This window comes from Lissotriton helveticus, chromosome 6 (assembly GCF_964261635.1).
Source record: "Lissotriton helveticus chromosome 6, aLisHel1.1, whole genome shotgun sequence".
In the NCBI taxonomy this organism is placed as follows: Eukaryota; Metazoa; Chordata; class Amphibia; order Caudata; family Salamandridae; genus Lissotriton; species Lissotriton helveticus.
Window position 1 is genome coordinate 1,002,909,665 of NC_136067.1, and position 7,780 is coordinate 1,002,917,444.

The 7,780-nt window shown below is 50.6% G+C and overlaps 2 pseudogenes; both read left to right on the top strand.

Moving 5' to 3' along the window:
• The first annotated feature begins 538 nt into the window (after positions 1–538).
• On the top strand, positions 539–673 carry LOC144764648 (5.8S ribosomal RNA; annotated as a pseudogene).
• Positions 674–1,138: 465 nt separating this feature from the next.
• LOC144765626 (28S ribosomal RNA) lies at positions 1,139–3,215 on the top strand (annotated as a pseudogene).
• Positions 3,216–7,780: the final 4,565 nt, after the last annotated feature.

A 7,780-nucleotide genomic window follows, 5' to 3' on the forward strand; every position in this document is an offset into this window, starting at 1 on the left:
CCTTCTCGTGTGGCAGGGTAGACTGGAAGAGAAGGGGCTGAGGGCCTGCGAGGGGACCCCAGCACCTCTCAGTGGAAAGCGTGCGGGATGGGGAGCTGTTCCCTTCCGGCGCCTTTGGCACATGCAGGGGGGGGCTGTACAAGCCAGCTTGGTGCACGGATCAGGGTCACCCGGTGACGGACAGCTGAGGTGCAGGTGGGGCGACCATTCCTCAATGCAAGGTACCCGGTTTGACCCTGTCCCGTGCGGCTGGGCCGAGTGGTTTGAAGACTCGTGCGGTCCCTCCCGCTTACCCCGGGAGTGACTGGCAGCTGTGGGGCTGCCTGCTCCTGTTGTACCAGGAGCCCCTTCCTTGCCCGTGGGTGGGTGGGACTCCCAGGCCAAGTGCCTGGCAATGGTTTTTTCTCCCAACGGTGCAGTCTGACTCCCAGAGTGGAAGCCTTGAACTGGGCACCTGTGGATGGACGGCGCCGTCTTCCTCCCTCCCGCCTCTCCTGCACCCACAAGTGGGCGAAGGTTTTCGAAAAGTTGCCTCTGTTACTCTTGGCGGTGGATCACTCAGCTCACGCTTTGATGAAGAACGCAGCTAGCTTTGAGAATTAGTGTGAATTGCAGGACACATTGATCATCGACACTTCAAATGCACCTTGCAGCCCCGGGTTTCTGAGGGTCGCTCGGTCATCAATCGCTCCAGGGCTTCCCCGGGAGGCAGCTGGGGCTGTTGCAGGGTTAGCTCCACTTCCCCTCCGTCCCCCCATAAGGTCAGCCCCCCGATCGCTCATGGCAGGGTCCCTCGCCGGGTCCTGCAGCGGGGGTATGCTGCCAATATGCCTGGCCCCTGAGAAAGGGGCCTGGTGACCGGTCTGCCCCGGCCCATCCCGGCGCGTCTGGCTGCATGCCTCGCGTGGCTGTCTGTGGTGTCTCACCGGCTGCCCGTGTGCACGCGCCTCGGGCACCCACTTGCGCGGCCGGCGTCCCGGGGAGAGTGAAACCCCTCCAGATCTGATCCAGGAAAAGAGGGCGCATGCTGCCGGGATGCCAGGCCCATGCTCCAAAAAGGGGCATTGCCTTCCCCAGCTACCCCCTTTGACGCTCCGTCATCATTCTTTCGACTACTACCACAGATCAGACGTGGCGACCCACTGAATTTAAGCATATTACTAAGCAGAGGAAAAGAAACTAACCAGGAGTCCCACAGTAACGGCGAGTAAAGAGGGAAGAGCCCAGCACTGAATCCCCGCCCGGCGGCAGACACGGGAAATGTGGCTTACAGAAGACCGACTCCCCGGCGTCGCTCAAGTCCTTCTGACGGTGTTAGGCCAGTAGCGGCCCTCGGCGCGACGGGATCGGTTCTTCTCGGAGTCGGGTTGTTTTGGAATGCTGCCCAAAGCGGGTGTTAAACTCCATCTAAGGCTAAATACGGGCGCGAGACCGATAGCCAACAAGTACTGTAAGGGGAAGTTGAAAAGAACTTTGAAGATAGAGTTCAAGAGGGAGTGAAACCGTTGAGAGGTAAACGGGAGGGGTCCATGTAGTCCGCCCGGAGGATTCAACAAGGCAGGAAGTCGGTGGCGTGGGAGTTCCTGATCCCCTCCGCGGGACAGGCGCCCGGGCCCTACCCAGCCCCTGCAGGGCGCATTTCCTCAGTGGAGGTGCGCCACAACCGACTGCGGGATGGCTGGGAAGGCTTTGGGGTGGCCGGTGGCCTTCCGCTCTAGCGGAGGGTGTTATAGCCCCCCCTGGCAACAACTTTGCTGTGTCCGTGGGGTCGAGGGATATTCAACCACCTCTGCACCCTCCCCCGGCCACCCGTTCGTGGCCAACCCTCGGGGCATGACCGGACGGTTGAAGGAGGGATGGGGCCCCCTGCTCCCGGCGTGACTGTTGACTGGGGCGGACTGTTCTCAGTGTGCCCCGACCGCGTCGGGCCGCCGGGCGGGGAGGCTCACGCCAGGTGCCAGGGGTCTGCGGCGATGTGGGTTAACCACCCGACATGTCTTGAAACACGAACCAAGGAGTCTAACAAGTGCACGAGTCGGAGGGCCGAGCGAAACCCTGTGGCGCAATGAAGGTGAGGGCTGGAGCACGCCGGCTGAGGTGGGATCCCACCGCGCTTCCAGTGGTGGGCGCACCACTGGCCCGTCTCGCCCGTTCTGTCGGGGAGGTGGCGCATGAGCGTGCGTGATAGGACCCGAAAGATGATGAACTATGCCTGGGCAGGGCGAAGCCAGAGGAAACTCTAGTGGAGGTCCGTGGAGGTCCTAACGTGCAAATCGGTCGAAGCTCCCAGTTTTATCTGGTAAAGCGAATGATTAGAGGTCTTGGGGCAGAAACAAACTCAACCTATTCTCAAACTTAAAATGGATAAAGAAGCCCGGCTCGCTGGTGTGGAGCCGGGCATGGAATGCTAGTGCCTAGTGGCACTTTTGGTAAGCAGAACTGGCGCTGCGGGATGAACCAAACGCCGGGTTAAGGTGCCTGATGCTGACGCTCATCAGACCCCAGAAAAAGTGTTGGTTGATATAGACAGCAGGACAGTGGCCATGGAAGTCAGAATCCGCTACGGAGTGTGTAACAACTCACCTGCCGAATCAACTAGCCCTGAAAATGGATGGCGCTGGAGCGTCGGGCCCATATCCAGCCATCGCCGGCGCTGAGCGTCACGGGGGCTAAGCTGCAACGAGTAGGAAGGCTGCTGCAGTGAGCACGTAAGCCCAGGTGGAGCCGCCCTAGTTGCAGATCTTGGTGGTAGTAGCAAATATTCAAACGAGAATTTTGAAGGCCGAAGTGGAGAAGGGTTCCATATGAACAGCAGTTGAACATGGGTCCGTCGGTCCTAAGAGATGGGTGAGCGCTGTTCGGAAGGGACGGGCGATGGCCTCCATTGCCCTTGGCTGATCAAAAGGGAGTCGGGTTCAGATCCCCGAACCAGGCGTGCCGGAGACGGGCGCCCTCGCGGCGTCCAGTGCGGTAACGTAAACTATCCCGGAAAAGCCGGCAGGAGCCCCAGGGAGAGTTCTCTTTTCTTTGTGAAGGGCAGAGTGCCCTGGAATGGGTTCACCCCGAGAGGGGCCCGAGGTTTGGAAAGCGTTGCGGTTCCGGCGGCGTCCGGTGAGCTCTCGCTGGTCCTTGAAAATCCGGAGGAGATGGTGTAAAACTCATGCCGGGCCGTACCCATATCCGCAGCAGGTCTGTAAGGTGAACAGCCTCTGGAAAAATGTAAGTACGGGAAGTCGGCAAGTCAGATCTGTAACTTTGGGATAAGAATTGGCTCTAAGGGCTGGGTCAGTCAGGCTGGGGCACGAAGCGGGGCTGAGCTCGCGCCACAGCTGGACGAGGCGCCTCCCTCTGGGGCAGCGGCAACTCTGGACGCGAGCCGGGCCCTTCCTGTGGATCGCCCCAGCTATGGTGGTCGCCTCTCCCCGTGCCCCCTCCCCGGGGGGCGGGGCCAGCATTCTGCCTCGGCCGGTGCCTAGCAGCTGACTTAGAACTGGTGCGAACCAGGGGAATCTGACTGTTTAATTAAAACAAAGCATCGAGAAGGCCCGAGGTGGGTGTTGACGCAATGTGATTTCTGCCCGGTGCTCTGAATGTCAAAGTGAAGAAATTCAATGAAGCGCGGGTAAATGGCGGGAGTAACTATGACCCTCTTAATCTATTCTTGGTTGTAGTGGCCTTTACCTCCTGGTGGTCCCGCCGGTAACTGCCTCTGTAGTGCTAGACTCTGTGTAGAGAAGTCTATAGAGACAGGCCAAAAAAGGTTCTATCATGGCAGCGAGTGTGATAGTGAGAAATGACAAAGCAAACAAACCCAATTCCAGATGGGGTAGACAAACCTGCACCCGCTTCAAATAATGCAAAAAGCAACAATGATTCAGATCACGATATAGGCCTTAGTTCCCCCTCTGTAGCAGAAGAAGACACAACAGTAGACCGTCGTGAATCCATCGAGTTTGTGGCCTCCTCAGCCAAGAATGACATTGGTACAACAAACTTTGAAAATCTTCCCAATGTATACGAGGTCAGCAAAGATGTAATAACAAAGAAAAGTGACTACACAAAAAAAGTCACTTATTGGAAATACCCAAACGAAAAGTATAAATGTGACTTGTGTGGAGACATATTGGGAACTTTTAAAGAACTGAGAAAACATGTCTCCAACAAGCACAAAGGCTTCTATCTTAAAACGTACTGCTCAAAATGTGACAAAGTAGACGAATACCACAACAATTGCATGCAATTTTGCCAAATGTAAAGGAAGACCTCAAAAAGGAGAGCTGCCATTCCTGTGCAGCTTCTGTGACCTCAGATTTGGAACAAAGATTGGTGTTTCTCAACATGCTCGGCATGCGCATCCAAGAGCGCAAAATGAGGCTAGACTAGAAGCTCTAGCAAGCAGCAAACCGTCAAAATTATGGTCACAGGAAGAAATACTGCTACTAGCAGAATTGGAAAAAGTATATGAAAACAAAAGGAATATTAATGCGCTGATGGTTCCACATTTTAACAATAAAAACAGAAACCAAATTGCAGAAAAAAGACGAGATAGAAAAGATAAAAGCAAAAAATCAGCAAAAGATGTACTGCAAGCATCAAATGTTTCTGAAAATGACTTTTGCGATGAACCAGAGATTACAGTGGAAGTAACAACAGAAAAGCGCAGAGACTTTATTAATCGCAAACGTGCGCAAAAAAACAAGAACTTTGATGAGCTGGAAGATAGAATCACAGAAGTCGAGAAGCACACCCAAAACGTAGAGCAACTCGATGCTGCTATGGATCTGATGGATGAGGTAGTGACTTATATCTCAGAAAACACCACTGATATATGTCCTGCACCAGCAAGTGTACCAACAAATGAACCAGCAAGTGAACTCAATAATGAGCCTATGAACTCTGCTCAAGATAAGCACCAGAATGCTTCAGTAGGGAACAAGATAACAAAAAAAAGACAAGAAAAACGGAAGGCTTAGTAGGAAGCACAAGAAAAAGTATGCCAAAGCAAAGGGCAGCTATAAAGGATACCAGGCAATGTTTAAATAAGACAAAAAGAAAATTGCCAGGATTATCACTGATGGGGCAGAAGATGCCACTTGCAAAATCTGTGCTGATGACATTTGTCAATACGACAAAAACATAATTGAGAAAGAAAACAAAAAAAAACTAAATTCATGCCGATTGTTCTGATACCAGAGGATGTAAGAATGTAAGTAAAGAAATACCACTGCTCAAAATAACTCATGCGTTCGAGGACTCCGATTTAAGGAAAGCAGTGAGGCCTGATAAGATTGATCTGAATGATTTGTATAAAGTACACAGCAGGCAACCAAGACTGCTGCCCAGAATTTTATCTTCTTGGTTGCTGATGAGAAGAGTACCAGAAAGTATCAAAAAGAACCGATCAATTTTGATACCCAAGAATGTACCAATTAGTGAACTGAAAAAAAATCAGTAACTAGCGTTCAATTACCATCAGTGCTGCATTCATGAAGTTATTCACAAAAATACTAACTAAATGGACCTCATTTTTTGTTGAATTGAAATTGAGACAAAAAGGCTTCATGAAGGTGAGAGGTTGTCTCGAGAATCTGACTGTCCTGCAAAATATCATAAAAAGGGCACGAAAAAACTGTCATTCATTAGCAGTAGTGTTCATAGATATCTCAAAAGCCTTCAACTCTGTCAGCCATAGTCACATTATACAGAGTCTCGCAAGGCACAGAGTTCAATCATACATCAGATTCATAATAAAAGACTTGTACACTGACTCAACAATATTTTTCAAGGGAAAGCACAACGAAGCAACTCCTGAAATAACAATGAAATCTGAGGTTAAACAAGGTAACTCTTTATTCCCACTACTATTTAACATTGCCACGGATCCTCTGATCTGTGATCTTTAGAAAAACGACAAGGGCTTCACATTTGGATCAGATAGTCTTTTTGAGCAAATCACCAGTCTCGCCTTTGCCGATGACATCGCAGTACTCAGCAGCACCTGGGAAGGTATGAGTACAAATCATCGAAAAGTTCTGTAAAACAATAGGATTAATACTTCATGTGAAAAAGACACATGGATTTTATATCAGTCACCATAAAAATAAAATCCTGATTAACAACTGTTAACCATGGGAGTTTGAAAAAGAAAATATTGAAAACATTCATCCAGGAGAAAGTGAGAGATACCTCGGATTGAACTTTGATCCACACACTGGCCATACAAGCAACAACAAAATTAATGAGGTTCTTGTCAATTGGGCTCAAAAACGTGATAATCTACCACTTAAGCCCACGCAGAAAATATAAATTTTGTGTCAGTACTTGGTCCCCTAAACTATCATTCAAATTGGAAATGACAGGAACAGAAGCAAAAACTTTAAATGTTCTGGATCAAACTATAAATAAGTATGACCAGATGGCTCTGCGGCCTGGTGACTAGATGGTCCTGCGGGCCGGGTGAGCATATGGCCCTGTGGGCCAGCGGCCAGGCTACCTCCAACTTTTGTCCTTCCCCAAAGTTCTGTAAAGGTCGAGAAAAATGGGCTCCCTGGGCAGGGCTTCAAGGAGAGGATGTGGCCTGGTTTTAACCCTCCTTGGTTCCGGCTGAGGGTCTGAGTGATGAGGACAGGGGTCCACCGTGTCCCGGGGAAGTTCTGCCCAGCCCGGCTAGGATCCGGAAGCTGGGACCGGGCCTGGGGCTTGAGCTCCGTCCGACGGGCCCCGTGGTAAGTGAGCCCCTTCCTGCAAGCCATCAAAGGGTCCAGGCAATGGGTACGGGGGTTGACCGGGTCCCGGGGAGGCTCTCCCCAGCCTGGCTAGTGTTCGGAAGCTGGGACCGGGCCGGGGCTGATGCTGCGTCCAGTGGGCCCTGGGGTGTGGGAGCCCCCCGTCCCGCAAGCCAGTCGATGGTTCTGGCACTGGGGACGGCGGTCCACTCGGGCCAGGGAGGCTCTTACCGGCCTGGCTGCTTTGAGAGGCAGGGACTGGGCCGGGGAGCAGGGGTGGCTGGCGTTATCCACCACACTGGCAGAGTGGAGTTTGCTGCCCACCCCTAGTTAAGATGTCCATACTCCCTTTGTTTGTTTTCGTGTTCGCCAATACTCTTATTAAGATTCCTCAAGCTTATATTGATGAATTTGATAATGTTTTGAGAGGTTTTTGTGTGACATGGGGAAAAAAACTGCACGAATGTTAAAGTTCTTCAACTAGAAGTAAATGAAGGTGGTCTAACTTTATCTAGGAGTAAAATGTGCTATCAAGCTTCTCTGCTCCACGAGCTAGTTGCATGAGCAACTCCTGAAATAATATCTGTCTTATTAAGATGCTTATTCAAAACAGTACAGAGGTTACAGCGTTTCCAAAAATACTGAGTCTTCTGAAACTCATACATTTTTAAGTTTCAGATTTAGTAGAATGTTGGCACGAATACAAGGTGTCCTGGATCCATTTATTATTACATTTAAAAGCCGCCTCCCAGATAGGTTTACCACTGGATAAAACTGTAATCTTGTAATGGGAAAAGTTTGAATGTCCTTTGTAGACAAACTTCATCCAAGTTGGATCTGTGATGCAGGGGTGTGGAATTTTCAAAATAATCTACTTGTCCAAGGGACAAAATGCCACTGAGATCTACATGTCCCATAAAATCCACTTGTCCCACCTACTCCCGTCCATACATCAAACATAAGGGCTGACAGAGAAACAAGTGTATGCATCACCATAAATGCATGCACCAATGGAATGAGGGGCTAAATGTTTTGAAAATATGTATTTACTGATT